Below are 17,124 nucleotides of genomic sequence, written 5' to 3' on the forward strand. Positions count from 1 at the left end.
GAAAATATATTACTACTAGGGCTGTCCCCGACTAAGGATTTGGATAATCGACTATGATTGTTGAAAAAAGTATAATATATATATATATTTTTGTATCATTCCATTTGGGCTGTGGGGGGTGCTTAATGTCTGAAGGAGTCGACTGAAGGCTTCTTGTCCTCTGCAAAAGCATGCAATTGGTCCACTGATGGATACATCTTGATATTTGTCTAGTCTAGTGTGTTCATTAGATGGGTGAAATCTTCTTTCAGTGCCTCTGTGCCTGTTTTCTTAGGCAGTTAGCCTCTGGTATGCGTGCCATTAGCGTTAGCCACGCTTCTAAGAGGTTGGCAGTCGACTATGGCTCCTTTCGACCGATTTGTAGACTATTCGACTAATAGGGGTCAGCCCTAATTACTACACAGGACAGAATGTTGCTTACTGTTTACTCATCAGATATCTCTATACTCTGCGTCCCACAGAGCCCTCTTCACTCGCTGGAGCGACTCAGAGAAACCAGTCTACACTATCCCTGGGGTGTCCCCGGGTATCATGCAGCTCATCATAGAGTACGCCTACACACGCTTTGTGCTGGTGACAGCAGAGAACGTGAAAGAGCTTCTGGTGGCTGCAAACCAGCTTCTCGTCCCTGGCATAGTAGGAGCGTGCTCTGACTTCCTAGAAGGCCAGCTGTCTCTGGAAAACTGTCGGCATCTGGAGGTTCGCGGACATCTACTACTGCCCTGAGTCTCCCCTGATGCGCAAGGCCCATCTCTTCATCGTGTGCCACTTTGAGGAGATGTTGCACGTCTCACAGGAGTTTGTGGAGCTGTCCCCGCAGCAACTGGTGGACATCATCGAGAGGGATGACCTGAACGTGAAGAGTGAGGAGACAGTGTTTGAGGCCATCCTCTGTTGGATCGACCACTCCCGTGAGGAGCGTAAAACACACATCCCTTTGCTGCTGCCCAAGGTAACTAATTGTATTTCGGATACACAAACATGGTTGCTAGTGCCTGAGCCACATTCATTTTTTATTTTATTTTTATTATTTAACTTTTTCTTGTTTGTCTGTCTCTTGACAAGGTCAATATGATTCATGTTACTATTATTATTGTTGTCGTCGCTGTTGTCATTGTTATTATTATTATTGTACTGTTATGTTCTGTTTTATGTATGAAAATAAAATAAAAACATTTATAAAATAAAATAAAACGAATTGTATTACTGTGCATAACATTAAAACAACACTAGGTTCCCTAGTACAGTGGTTCTCAAACATTTGGGTCCAAACTGTTCCCTAGCAACAGAAACCGTCTACAACCGATGTCTAAGTGGTCCGCTGTCTGCTTGTCTCTTCCCAGGTTCGCATGGGCTTGATGAGGCCTGACTACTTCAGGAGCAACGTCCAGAACAACCCTGTGGTGAGGGACAGCCACGACTGCAGGCCCCTCATCCTCAGCGTCCTGAACCCCCCTGGCTCCGACAGGCTCCCAAACCCCCTGACCCGCCTACGCCAGCCCCAGGAGGTCCTATTGGCCATCGGAGGCTGGGGTGGCATGGAGGTTTACAATATCCGAGCTGGTGGATGGATGGACGTGAGCGTTGAGCGGGAGAGTCCCCAGAGCGGCCACACCACCGCTTATCTCCACTGTCTGGTCTACTGCATCGGTGGCCGGGACGGCTTGGAGTATTTGAACAGTGTGAGCAGGTTCAACCCCGTCACTCGCAGCTGGCTGCAGGCGGCTCCCATGCACTCACGCCGCTGTCGCGTCAGCGTGGTCGCGTTGGACGGCTGTATCTACGCCATTGGGAGGGTCTGACGGAGACATGGACCTGAACACCGCCGAGCGCTACGAGCCTGAAACCAACCAGTGGACACTGATCCCACCCATGCTGGAGCGCAGGAGCGGCGCCGGGGCAGCAGCCGTCCAGGGCAAGGTGGGTGGAACTGAGGGACACAGGGTGCTAGATGAACACAAGGAACGTTAGTTCAGAAATCATAAATGTCTTTATTGCAAAGTAAGCTTGCACATACAAAAGATGTGTCTGGGTCCTTTGGTGCATCAACATTAACAGACAATTAAAGTAGAATCAAATCAAATGGAATATATAAACTAAATTAGAATATTCTTTCTTATTACAGGTTTACATCTGTGGTGGCTGGTTACAGCTCACAGCTGAGTGCTACAGCCCAGACACCAACCAGTGGACTCGGATCGCCCCCATGAGCAGCAGGCGTTGGGCAGTGGGAGTCGCTGCGTACGAAGGACAAGTCTATGCGGTAGGTGCACACAGAGACAAATGCTTTATACTAGATATTTTTATAGATATGTATCATTTGACTTGCAATGCTGCTGTGATGCCCTCATTTCCCTAAGTGGATTACAGTTTTTCTCAATTGCTTTGGTGCATTTCTCTGATCAGAATTAAAGTTCTCATAACTGTTAGTGCATTTCTCAAAACAATTAGTACAAACTGCAAAACCTAGGTGATAACCTGCAGAAGCGTGTCACTTGCTCAAAATGGATAATTCATTCCTCAAAAGCAAGTATTCATGTCAATGAAAGTGTCACTGTCATCAAAATGAAAAGTCCTGACACCATTGTTTATGAACAAGATAGTCAAATGTCTTTGCCATGTTTTCGTTATGACAGTGTTTTCCAATGCAAAAAAATCAGATCTTGGTGACACTTTCTGAAAATGCTCAAGACAGCACTATACACTATTTGCACAGCCATTTGAAATCTACAGTTACACATTGCTGTATTTAGTGAGGTAAATGAGTACAAGACACGTATGTTTCACATTTTTACTGCATATGCTTTTTTTTTGTATTTTATTTTTTTATTATTTTTTAAACAAACATATAAACAAACATGACAACACACGATAAGATACACAAGCATTAGTTGACAGTGCACATCCAATGAAATCACATTTGAGTTAATTGTCATATATAGGATATACCCTTAAAGGGGAACTCCAACATTTTGGGAAATTAGCTTATTTAACATCTTCCCTGGAGTTAGACAAGAAGATACATACATTTTTTGTCTCTGTGCGTGCATTTTAGCTTTGGGAATAGACGCTCCGTTAGCATAGCTTAGCTTCATCACTGGAAGTGAGGCAGGACAGTAGCCTTACAGTGCCTTACAGTGTATTGCAAGGTCTGACATTGACCAAACTTGATATGCATGACCTTGGTGGGCTCTAGGTCAACTCCTGAAAAGGGGGTCAATGTCAGACTTTGCAATCAAAAGTTAGGGGGCTAATAACCCTTGCCATAATTTCAGTGCGCTACCTGTTATCTAAAAACCTACACACATATGCTCCAGCTCGTACCCCCCCTCCCGGACCCCCCATTGGATAATCCATCCATTTTCCCTCGCTCCTAACCAGACATTACCATTATATGCTAGCTTTTATTTTCTCCACCACTTCTAACCTCAATGTCATTTTGGATTCATTGAGACCCAAAATTCTTGCTGTAGATATTTCTTGATAGATCACATCGAGATATGTAATAATCCAGACCTTTCGGCAAATTTTTTCCGGTTGGAACCATCGTGATGCTATCAGCTTTTTAGCCACTGTGATACCCGATAAAACCAATCTCTTTAGCTGTGGATGTACTGCACACTCAAAAACATTCAGCAGTAATACAGAGGGGTGTACAGGTATATTCCAAGTTACGAGATTTGATAATTGCTGGGTCACCTCTTTCCAGAATATCTTAACTGGTGGGCAGTCCCAGTACATGTGCATAAATGTCCCCTCGTCCCCATTTGTACATAGAGAGCATTTGGAGTCTTGTATAAGACCCATTTTTTTCAGTCTTATAGGAGTCAAGTATGTCCTGTGAATATAGTTAAGATTGATTTGTTGATGGTCCGGGTTCCTTGATGTGAGTCGAACATTTGCCCAGGCTTCTTGCCAATCAAAATCACTTTCCAGGTCTGGTATATCCTTCCTCCAGACGGAGTCTAGGTGGAGGGTTTCATATGAGGACGTTAGTAATTGATGATAAAAATCTGAAACAAAACCTCTTGATGTCTCTCTTTCATAGAAGAATTTGTGGTATCTGTGGTGTTCAATTGGTTTCGTTAATGGAACACCTTGAGTCTTCAAACATAACAATAACTGTAAGTAAAAAAGATGTGTGGACTTGGTGAGATTAAATTTCTTCTGTATTTCTTCATATCTAGAGAAACCCTGTTTGTTAAAAACATCCCCTAATGAGTGTATGCCTTGCTTTTCCCATATAGGGAATCTTATAGGTCGTTTTTCAATCAAGAGTGCATTATTATTGAATAAGGGAGTATGATTGTGCCATTTATGTGGGTTAGGATATTTTTTTTGTGTTTCACGCCATATCCGGATCGCATGAGTAATTATGGGGCCAAATTTCCGTTCACAATGCTTGATTGGTAGTTTATTGTATGCTATGTCCTTCAGTCTACGTGGGGCTATATGCATATGCTTTTTGCAATTTTAATTTGTTCACAGCATTGTGCAAAAGAAAAATACAAACTAATTTACAACAAACATAAGAAACACCCTTTGGCCTTTGGGTAGAGCTGTGCACAACTGTAAACAATATTGCAGTACATATTGGAACTGAATTGGAACATACAACATACACAGTACTGTAAATCATTCATTCACATCCAGACGTTCCTGTATGTCTGGCTATTGGATTCAGGAATGGGGAGTAGGGAGGGAGATATTCCACCAGCATCCTTTCATGTGCTGCAAACCACTGTGTGACCAGAATTGCGTGGTGAAAACGCACATTATCCCATACAACAACGTACTTGGTCAGATGGTCGCCATTTAGACCCCTCTCATTCTCAGGGATTATGTCCCTGTAAAGAGTCTAAAAAAGTCAGCAGATGTTGTGTGTTGTATGCACCAATGCGGGGCATATGCGTGAGGACGCCGTTTTCTGAGATGGCTGCACACATTGTAATATTCCCTCCTTGTTGGCCTGGGACATCAGTGGTTGCTCTCTGTCCAATGCGATTCCTCCACGCCTTCTACCTTTTGCCAGATTGAAACCCACCTCATCAACATATATGAATGTGTGCAGCGATTCCCTGGCATCCAGCTCCATTCAGGGGAAAAATTATAAAGAAATGTATAAAATTTGCTTGACAGATTTTGACAACTAGTTTAACATATTTGTATGTAATGACTCAAGCAATGAAATGAGGACTATTAGTTTTATAGGGAATGACTATAAGTATAGTTCATTTTGACTGACATGACCTAAGCAAATGATAATGTTATAAAACAGCAGAGAATTGTATGAAAGCAATTGATGCATGTCCAAAAGCATTTGCAATTTGTTCGGAGGAATGAGAAACTGCTACTATGATGTGCACAAATTACAAAATGTTGTGGAGGTTGAACTAACAGTTATGAGAACTTTAATTCTGATCAGAGAAATGCACCAAAGCAATTGAGAAAAACTGTAATACAGTGTCTGCCTGCCTGCCTGAGCCACACACTAAAACATTCCTCTCATGTGTCCTGTCCTCAGGTGGGAGGGTTTGACGGTGTAAACTACCTGCGTAGCGCGGAGTCCTACAGCCCCTTGACTGACTCCTGGAGTGCCCTGCCCGCGATGATCACCCCCCGCAGCTTCTTTGGCATCGCGGTGCTGGACGACCTGCTCTTTGTGGTCGGAGGCTACAGTGGCTTCACCTCCATCTCCAACGTGGAGCGCTACGACCAGAGCAGCGACAGGTGGACTGTAGCCGAGGACATGAAGACCCAGCGCTGTGGCCTAAGCTGCTGCATAATGCATGGCCTGCCATTTTACATGAGCCAGTACGCTGCTCCCCGTGGAGGAGGAGGAGGAGCAGGAGGAGGAGCAGGAGGAGGAGGAGGAATATAAGGAAGAGTAGGAGCAGAAGGAGGAGGAGGAAGATGAGGAAGAGTAGTGTAGTGGAAAATGTATAGTTTCTATATCATATGAGATCATAATTACATCATTACTATCGATCTCAGCCTCCCACAGAACTCTGTAATATATGAACTTTAACAGGCCTCTGTGGAGGGCTGTGTTTGTCTGCACCAAACAAAGGCATAATGACATATCTCGTCCAGAAGCCTTTGGGTCATGATCATGAGATCGTATGATGTTAGGGGAGGATACGCCTGTTTAAACTTGTCATGTTGTCATGTGATCAACTGTTCTAGAATGTCTATAAAATGTCAATGTAAGGGGAGGGACGTCTCTCTTCCTCCTTCTCTGCCGACGCCGGTTCTGTATCAATTCTGTTCTATATCAATTCTGTTCTATATCAATTCTGTTCTGTATCAATTCTGTTCTATATCAATTTGGTTCTGTATCAATTATGTTCTATATCAATTCTGTTCCATATCAATTCTGTTCTGTATCAATTCTGTTCTATATCAATTCGGTTCTGTATCAATTCTGTTCTATATCAATTCGGTTCTGTATCAATTCTGTTCTATATCAATTCTGTTCCATATCAATTCTGTTCTGTATCAATTCTGTTCTATATCAATTCGGTTCTGTATCAATTCTGTTCTATATCAATTCTGTTCCATATCAATTCTGTTCCGTATCAATTCTGTTCTGTCTTGAACCAATGCTTTAAGTTGAATAAACTTCTGTCGATAATAATTAAGACCAGCCTCGTCTGCTTTCCTTAAGAAGCTCCTTTCTCCTTCAGTAGGAGCAGGAGCAGGAGGAGGAGGAAGAGGAGGAAGATGTGGAAGAGTAGGAGGAGGAGGAAGAGTAGGAGGAGGAGGAGGATTAGGAGGAGGAGGAGGAGGAGGAGGAAGAGTAGGAGGAGGAGGATTAGGAGAAGGAGGAGGAAGATGAGGAAGAGGAGGCGGAGGAGGAAGAGGATGAAGAGGAGGAGGAGGAGGAAGAGGAAGAGGAAGAGGAGGAGGATGAGGAAGAGTAGGAGGAGGAGGAGGAAGATTAGGAAGAGTAGGAGCAGGAGGAGGAGGAAGATGAGGAAGAGTAGGAGCAGGAGGAGGAAGAGGAGGAGGAGGAGGAAGATGTGGAAGAGTAGGAGGAGGAGGATTAGGAGGAGGAGGAGGAAGAGGAGGAGGAGGAAGAGCAGGAGGAGGAGGAAGATGAGGAAGAGGAGGAGGAGGAGGGGGAGGAGGAGGAGGAGGAGGAAGAGGAGGAGGAGGCAGCAGGGGATCCATCTAAGAACCTTAAACATTTATTAGACCAAAAGAAATCCTAAGAAATTAATAAATTACTATCAGCCAAAGGTTGTGCATTTCTTTCTTCTAGTAATTCAGACAATATCGGTTTTTAGTTTGTGTAATGTAATGTAATATCTGTTTTTAGTTTGTGTAATGTAATGTACTATCTGTTTTTAGTTTGTGTAATGTAATATCTGTTTTTTTTTGAACAAATGTTTTTTATTTTCCCTTTTTTTTCATGAAACAAGACAAACAATACAGTAACAGTAATAATCAACGATAAAACACAGGACAATAACAGAAATAATAATAACAATAATGACAGTCCAGTAATTAAATCAGAATAAAAGTAGATTAAAAGACATAAAAATAATAAATACAACACATGGGCTCTTGCTCGCTCCCCCCCCTCAGGACCCCCACTTGGACTATACATCCACTACTTCATTCCACATCAGAAAATTCCAAATTTATATGCATTCCTTTATCTTATCCACCACAGCTACCCAGACTGCTATGCTGGCTTCATTAACACCTACAATTTGTGCAGTGGATATCTCTCATCGAGATAGGTGAGAATCCATACCTTCCGGCACATTTTATCCGGATGAATCCAGCGTGATGCTATCAACTTTTTGGCAGCCGTAATACCCGCCAAAATGAGTCTCTTTACATGTACTGAGAAACATAATTCAACAACAGTACAGAAGGCAGTGTCGGTATGGTCAGAGATAAAAATTCTGATAATTGAGTGGTGACATTTTCCCAGAAAGTCTTAACAGGAGGTTTTGTGAGGATTGGTTCATTCCCCGCCACACGCTCCGCTCCTTTAAGGTGCTGTGTTGATTGGTGCATTCCCCGCCACACGCTTTTGGAGCAAGTATCAATTCCAGCGCGCACCTGTCATAGTTTTTGATTAGCGCCCCAGAGGCTTTTTATACTGGGACTTCCCTTCAATCTATGTCGGGTCGTTTTGGAATACAACTGCTTTTGCCTGCTTTTTCCCCGTTGCTGTGCCTCGTCTTCTTTCCCTCCAGGACTTTCTGTGGAGATCCGCTGATGAGAACCTTGTTCCCCGTTTGGAGCTGCGCCTCGTTTACCCGCTTTACGCGTTTGCGCTTGGGTGAGTTGGAACCAAACCCCTCTGGATTATTCTGTCTGTGTGTGTGACGAACACCGAAGATTATAATTTTTGCTTGCACTGGACTCAGTTGAAGTGTGTGTTTTGAAGAGACACTGAAGATATCATTTCTGTTTGCACTAAACTCAGCTAACTTGTGTGTTGTGGAGAACACTGAAGATTGTTACTGTTCATTGGTTCTGGACACAGCTAAGGGAGGAGGGAACCACACTGCCTCTGTGTTTCGTTGGACTGTTATTGATATCTCTCTCTCTCTCCGTTTTCCACCTCGAGTTAAAGCTGGGAGTATCTGCAGAGCCGCTACAACGTCAAATACCGATTCCCCACTGCTATCACCAGGAGGATCTGCAGAGCCGCAGAGAACTCTGCCGATGGCAGTCTCCCTTGTTGTTTCATAATTGTTACTTTACCCCTTTTGTGACTCTGTAAATAAATACGCCCTAGTATTTGGCTAACTCTGAACTTCCTGTCTGTGCCGTGCGATTGAGGTCGGTTCAAACCCTAACAGGTTTAGCCTTTCCAGACTTCAATTATTACTTTAAAGCGTTCTCTTTAAGACCACTGATCACCTGGTTTGATTCTCAAGCAGCGGTATCCTGGAGACCATTAGAGGAGAACATAGTGGCACCACATAGACTGCAGGATATAGTGTACACCAACATATCAATTAAGCAATGCAACTTAAGATTTGGCCCTCTTATTACACATGTGATCCGGATATGGCGTGACACACAGAAAATGTGTACTAACCACCATAAATGGCACAGGCATTCTCCCCTATTTAATAACAATTTACTCCTTATTGTACAACAACCTATCAGATACCCTGGTTGGGAAAAGAAAGGCATACACACATTGGGGGATATCTTCGATGACCATGGTCTCCGCAATTATCGAGATATATCCAACAAATTTGACCTCACCAGTTCCACTTTTCTCTTCTATTGACAAATAAGAGCAGCTTTGAAGGCTCACGGAGTCCCATTAGATGTTCCACTTGAGCACCACAGATTTCACAAATTATTTTATGACAAGGAGACATCGAGAGGCTTCGTCTCTGACTTTTATCGCCACTTACTTACGTCCTCATATAAGGTCCTTCCCCTAGATTCGGTTTGGAGGAAGGATATCCCAAACCTGGAAGTAGATTTTGATTGGGATGCAGTCTGGGAAAATGTTTGGCTATCATCACGCAACCTAGTTTGTGTAATGTAATGTAATATCTGTTTTTAGTTTGTGTAATGTAATGTTATCTGTTTTTAGTTTGTGTAATGTAATGTAATATCTGTTTTTAGTTTGTGTAATGTAATGTAATATCTGTTTTAAGTTTGTGTAATGCACATAATATGGGAACTTTTATCCATATGGTTGAGCCTGTTAGGAATTGCACCCCCAACCCAAGCAGATTGCAGATCAATCTCTCTATATGGAGGTAAAAAAGAAAATATGGTCAAAATAATTGGCATAAGAAGGGCACTTTTTTATGAGGCACAAAAGGGCAGGTGCTTGTGCACCCGTTGGGCTCTATGTGTGCATGTGCCTGCTCGCTGTGCCCTTGAGCAAGGCACCTCAGCTTTAACAGCTCCAGTGTTAGCTGCTCAGGGGCCAGTAGTAGGGTGCCTGACCATAGTGTCTTTATACCTGTATCACTGGACATATAAATGCATATTAAATCAAATCAAATTGATTTGTAAAGCCCGAAATCACAAGTTATTAGTCTTAAGGCGAGCACAGAAAGACTCAGAAGAAGCTTCTATCCCCAGGCCATCAGGCTGCTAAACGAACAATAAACCCTATGCAACAACCATCAAATGCACACAGCACACACACCCACACGCACACACTCACTCAAACAAACAACACACTGCAGCACCCACTCTCCACACTTTAGATCACACAAACACACTTTACACTTTATATTTATTGATAAAGGATTTGCACTACAACTCGTACACCTACTGTGAATTGTACCTAAATTGCACCTCGTCCCATTTCTGCCTTGCACTATATAGTATTGTATATTAGTACACTGCACAGTATTGTATATTGTATGGTAACTACGTCTATTCTGCATCGAACATTGTACATATGTCTAAACTGAACACTGTGACCTCATTTTTTTTTACTTCTAATTTTACTATGTTATTTTATTTCATACTTATCTTGTCTTGCACAGTCTCTGGAGCGTAACAGTAAGAAGCATTTTGTATAAAAGTATTCTGTACTTCTGTATGACAAATATTAAAGAAACTTGAAACTTGAAACCATGGGCCGGACAAATCTTCTTTAAACTATTCAAGAAGAAACATCCCAATAAATCAAGAACAAAAAACCCACCATGAAATCCAAAATAAATGTAAAGTAATAAATGCAACACTCCCAGACATACCCCAGCGAAGGTAAGGAAAAACCCAGTGGCGGCTGGCCACTAGGGGCGCTCGGGCGCCGACCCCCCTGGTGAACCCTGGTTAAAAGAGAGAAGAACAAGAAATATTTCTTTTTTGTTTTTTGTTTTATAGCCCTATAAATAATATAAACATGTTTAAAATGAATAATATTTACTCATTTGAAGTATGTTTGTGTTTCCAATGCACAATATAACGTTAATATATCAAATAAAAATAATAGTTTTCCTGAACAGGAAGTGACTCACTGTCGCATAGCCGCATTTCTCCTAGCCGTATTTCTCTCGGCCCAGGCTAGACGCAATAGCGCTCTGAGTGCGCGTCACTGTTTCATCGCTGTATCCGTCGCAGCCAATCAGTGCGTAACACGCTGCGCGTTGAAATATGATGTATTATGTTGGAAGCCGGGCGCGATTTGAAGCGGTCTAGGCAAGCAGCCTTAGCAGTTTTTTTTATTTCCGTAGCCGCATTTCGCGGAGACGCTCTCTGATTGGCCGACGTCAGTTTTTTTTCCGTAGCCGCATTTCGCGGAGACGCTCTCTGATTGGCCGACGTCAGTTTTTACACTGGTTAAGCCACTCTTGACTCTTCGTTCGAAGTAGGTTAAGGACAACTTATGGCGCTTTTCCACTGCATGGTACCTACTCTACTCTACTCTACTCTACTCTACTCGGTATTTTCGGTTTTCCATTACCAAAGTACCTGGTACCAGGTACTTTTTCTGTACTTTTTGGGTACTTTTTTAGTCCCTGCTCTGTCGTGGTTCCAAACGGGTAGAACTGGTACTAGAAAAGTCACGTGAAACACTGCAGACCACTGATTGGTCAGAAGAGAGACGCGTCACTCGTTGGAGAGTCTGAACGAAAACAGAAAGCCGCCATCTTTAATGTCTCGCATAGGATTTCATTATGGTTGCAGCAGGCACAAGTTCAATAAACAAACGATACACAGTCTCTGTGTATTCTGCCTCATTTATTGATTAAACAAAACCGACATCAACACAATTTGCCACCGAGCGGAGAGTTTAGTCTCGCAAAAAGATCGCTGACTTGTTAAGGCTTAAGCTTATGTTGGGCTAATGTTGTGCTAGCGTTTTAGCATGGCTATCGTACATAGCGTGATCAATATAACTCGCTATTGATTGTTTGTATGAGTAACGTTAATGCTAGTAGAATAGACACAACGTGAGGTAATCACTAGGGATGCCCCGATCGATCGGCCACCGATCGTTATCGGCCGATACTCAGTATAAATATGCAATCTGTGAATTCCGATAATGAGTCATATTCGCCGATCAAGCGAAGCTCTCACTCGCTGTCTGTCTCAGACACACACGACCTGCAAACTGCCGCTGCTCCTCCTCCCTAGCCCCGCCCGCCCCCGTGTAGAGTTTGTAAACAAAGAGGACTGAGAGGTGGCTCCTCTGCTCGAGTCTGTAGTGCATTCGACCTGCGCTAACGTTAGCTACCTAGCTATCGTTACTGTTTAAACAAAATTACCCAGTCAACTATTCACGTTTAGTAGGCATTGTCTAACGGTATTTAGGCGGCTAGCTACCGATAGCTCCTGATATCAACAAATGATCCAGAAAGTCTAGTAGTCCATGTTCATACCTCCGTTAGCTTGTGTTAGCTTGTGTTAGCTGACGTTAGTTTACTGTTCAAAACGAAATGTCCCATTGAACTAAAGTTCTGTCTTAACGTCATCTAGCCGGCTAGCAGTAGCTACAGATAGCTCTTGATATCAATGTCTTATAACATTGATTTAATGCGTATTCGAGCTGAGGGCTTGCTGAATGTGAAATGACCAAAGCACAGTAACGTTACCAATAGGGTCCCGCTGCAGCGCCGGAGAATCCTTTTTGGAGCTGGAGGCTACTAGAGTACACACAGACAGTTGAGCTGTTTGCAGATAGCGAGCATTTTGACTTGTTGCGTGGTGGCGATGTCTCGCAGATAATACAAGTACAAGTCTAATTATATAATATATATATTTTATAAAAAAAAAATAAAAAAAAATTATATAAAATAAAATTTAATTTCTTTTTAATCAAAAACAATCGGTATCGGATCAGTATCGGCCGATATGGCTCACGACGATCGGTGATCGGTATCGGTGGCAAAAAACGTGATCGGGGCATCGTTAGTAATCACCATCCATTTTAAACCGGTTATTACCTAATGCTAACGTTACAGCTTGTTAGCCTAATGCTAACGTTAACGTTAGCATAGACAGCCTAGCTAACGTTAACGCTTGTAGAATAGACACAATGAGAGGTAACGTTAGCGTTAGCAGAATAGACACAACGAGAGTCTCGTTAATGTTGTTATTGATTGATTGATTGAAAACTGTGTTTTACTCTGGCTTGCGCCTACTAGCTCACGGACATAGCTATGCTGGAGCTCTCACAGAGCTATGGAGCTCTCAGCTGTACACCAGCAGCCCCGCCTCCCCACACAGAAACAAACTGAGTACTTTATTTTAGTACCTGCAGTGGAAAAGGAACAAAGTACCAGGTACCTAAAGCGAGTAGAGTAGAGTAGAGTAGAGTAGAGAAGAGTAGAGTAGAGTAGAGTAGAGTAGAGTAGAGTAGAGTAGAGTAGAGTAGAGTAGAGTAGAGTAGAGTAGAGTAGAATAGAGTAGAGTAGAGTAGAGTAGAGTAGAGTAGAGTAGAGTAGAGTAGAGTAGAGTAGAGTAGGTACCATGCAGTGGAAAAGCGCCATAAGGTAACGTTAGAGTTTGTCTTAGAGCTTGACGGCAAGTTCTTTCGACGGTTAAGCTTAGGCACTCTTTCAAAGTTGGTTAAGGTTAGAGTTTGTCTTAGAGCATGGTGATAGAACGCCAGGTAGTTTGCAGGCGGTTCGACGCGGAAATGGGCAAAGACACTCATTCATTGAATTCATCACAGTACTGTTGTGTTGTGCTAACAAGCTAATCTGGATGCAGTCTGGACAGAGTGGATAACTGGATATACATCAACAGTCTGGGGACAACAGTGGACCACGTAAACAGTGAGTTAATTCAGTCTCTCTCTCTCTCTCTCTCTCTCTCTCTCTCTCTCTCTCTCTCTCTCTCTCTCTCTCTCTCTCTCTCTCTCTCTCTCTCGCTCTCTCTCGCTCGCTCTCTCTCTCGCTCTCTCTCTCGCTCTCTCTCTCTCTCTCTCGCTCTCTCTCGCTGATGGCAATGGTGATAGTTGTACTGTAACTGTACCTACTTAAATATCTGTATGCTTTTGGTTTCACCGACGCTCTCTGACGCACACAGTAGTGTGTGGTTTCGAGATGCGTGCGCACGCGCGTGTTTGTGTGCAGTGTGGCATTGTGCCTTGGTACATGTACATTTTTGGTATGATCGACCCCCCAAGAGAAAAATTCATGAGCCGCCACTGGAAAAACCTATAGCAATAGGAAAAAAGCACCACAGGCGATGTGGACGAGAGAAACCTTAGAAGGGCCGTTCAAAGGGGGATCCCCCTTCTTGGATGTCGGTGATAATAGTGTTGCTATGGATGGGTGGAGAATAAAACAGGCGAATAGTTGGTAGCAACTGGGGTACATACAAGGCCAGATTAAGAATTCAGAGGCCCCCGGGCCAGATTCTTGTGGAGCCCCCCCCCCCCCCCCCCCCCCCACACACACAGTGGCGTTTTATATGTCACTTAAAAAAAATGTATCCGTAACATTGTCCAACCAATCCTCCTGGTTTTCATGTTCAAGCACCGCCGGCGGCGGGCTGTCATCATCGCGGTCTGCCTCAGAGTCAGAGTCATTCGTGTTGGTGTTGGGGCTGGGCTGTGGAGATGCGGCGGGCGTATACGAACAGGTGGCAGCCACTGGTGGTGGTGAGCCAGCTGAACTAGAGGCTGCCGCTGCCTCTTTTCTGTCGCTAGCATCAATAATAATAACGTTAGCATTCTCGTCCTCTCTGCCCGCGGCGCCTGGCTCAGCCTCTTTAACGTTGCTGCTACTACTAGTGGTAGCCAGGGGGCTATCCACCTCCTTACCTGACGGGGTGAAAAAAGTAGAGATAGTCGGTATGCTTTGCCGAAGTAGCGCGCTCTTTCTGTCCCTTTCCTGTTTAGATTTTAACTTAGCAGCTCCGCTTTCCCACCGTTTAACTTTTTTATCCATGTTTTTTGAGTCTCATATGATCATACAGTACTACTCGAGTCTTAGCCTACTTGATCAACTTGCAAGTGCAATTCTCGCGGTCAGTGGTCACCTGACCTGACCTGACAGTGACCCCTGGACCTGGACGTCAGTGTCACGTAGACTCAACGTCTCTCACCCCTCATTATCAAACAATCAATCATATTTTATTTGCAATACACATTTTTTTTATAAAAATAGATAGAGAAGAGAAGAGATGATACTAGTAGTCACTATAGATGCTGTGAAAGTAAACGCTGGATGAGGATCTGATTATATATATTTTTTTTTTGTATATATATATATTTTTTTTACTAGTGTGTAGTGGAGGCCCCTAGTCACTAGGGGGAGCTCGATGATATCCGCTATCAGCACCGGCGTGTCTCTGCTGTCTGTCATGAATAATGATCCCAATCTGCCTCATTCGTGTCGGGGCTGCGTCTATTCTTTTACCAACGGATTTCCAGTTCCGCGTTCACGTTCTGCGATCTGATTGGCCACTGACGTTTCTGGTGCGATCTGATTGGCCACTGACGTTTCTTAGGCAACTCTTTCGAAGTTGGTTAAGGTTAGAGTATGGAATCAGGGCTGGTGTTCTATCGCCCTGCTCTAAGACAAACTCTAACCTTAACCAACTTCGAAAGAGTGCCTAAGCTTAACCGGTGAAAGAAAGAGGCGTCACACGATTGGCGCTACCAGAAACGTCAGTGGCCAATCAGAGCGCAGAACGCGGATGCGGAACTGGAAATCCGTTGATAAAAGTATTCAGGCGTCGGGGCTGGGATGTGGAGTTTTTTTTTATTGCTGTTTTTACCTCAAACGGAAAACCTCAAACTCAAACTTATGAAGAGGAGAAAAAATACTCAAGATTAGCCACTTGCAGACGGCAGGGTGTGACGTACTGTATATTTTAGTTGATGAAATATTTTTGGTGACTAAATATTTTAGTTGATGAAATATGTTTTCATTTCAGTGTCACAGTATGACATCGATCTCCAAAATAAGAAAAAAATATAAAATAAAATGTGGGGCCTCTAGTGACGAGGGGCCTCCAAAAAAATAAATAAAAGTAAAAAAAATAATAATTATAATTTGGGGCCTCTTGTGACCAGGGGCCTCCAAATGGCCTGACGAGGGGCCTCCAAATTATTTTTAAATAAAAGTAAAAAAAATATATATATATATTTGGGGCCTCTAGTGACGAGGGGCCTAAAAAAGAAAAAAATTTTGAACATTTTTGAAACATTTAAATATATTACAACTCTGTACATACATGTGATTATACTCAGTAGAACAAATGTATATATCTTATACCCAGCTTAATCACTATATTAATATTACTATTGCACTTTACTGTTACATTTGTACTCGGGTTGGATGCCCCACTTATTTTCATTGTAATGCACTTATGATGTATGATGACAATACATTTCAATGTAATCTAATCTAACTGGTACTATGACCTGAATGATGGTCCTAGAGGTCAGTGATTTTATGCTCTTTTAGTGTTTTGGCGATGGTGGCGTAAGAGAGTGCCGTCTTAACAGGTTGTGGGAAATCTCCCATATAGGCATTGGATTGGGTGGAGACCTGGTGACTGCATGCGAATGCCCTCGTATGCCCTGTGTATGGGGACATGTCACCCATATAGAAACACACCTCTTCAATCAATATCTGAAATGCAAATAAATAAATAACCTTCTTAATAAATATAATATTTATATTGTAGTGGGTTCTATAGAGACATAATTACCCATGGATGGTATTGTTTTGATGTGTTGATGGGGCACTGTCACTGTTCCACCCCACTGGGACGGTACCGACCCCTTTTGACATTATTATCATATATTAATATTTTTATGAGTGATGCAATAAATTAACGTTTTTAAAATCAAACGTTTTCAAGTATTATTATCACTACTATGTCACAAATACATGTAGAATGTAAAACGTTAGGTTGGCAATAGTTTAGCAATAGGTTAAAAGTGCATTTATATCATTTTAAGTTTTTATTTTCCACTCGTGTTTTGACCCGGAAGCGGAAATGGAAATTTTGACCCATGGGAATTGGAATCTTTTTGCGGCCATTTTGAAGAGGAGATCGCTGTCTATCGTTCAGTGTCAGAATTTCTCCGTTCTGCACTTCCTGTGGTCCAATATGGTGTTTCAAAGTTCAGCGTTCTGAATGAATCATATCAATAATTGTTATGATTCGCGATAATAAGCTACAAAAGGTAACGTTTTTGACAAATAT

This window comes from Notolepis coatsorum, assembly GCF_963971535.1.
Source record: "Notolepis coatsorum genome assembly, chromosome: 5".
Taxonomy (NCBI): Eukaryota; Metazoa; Chordata; class Actinopteri; order Aulopiformes; family Paralepididae; genus Notolepis; species Notolepis coatsorum.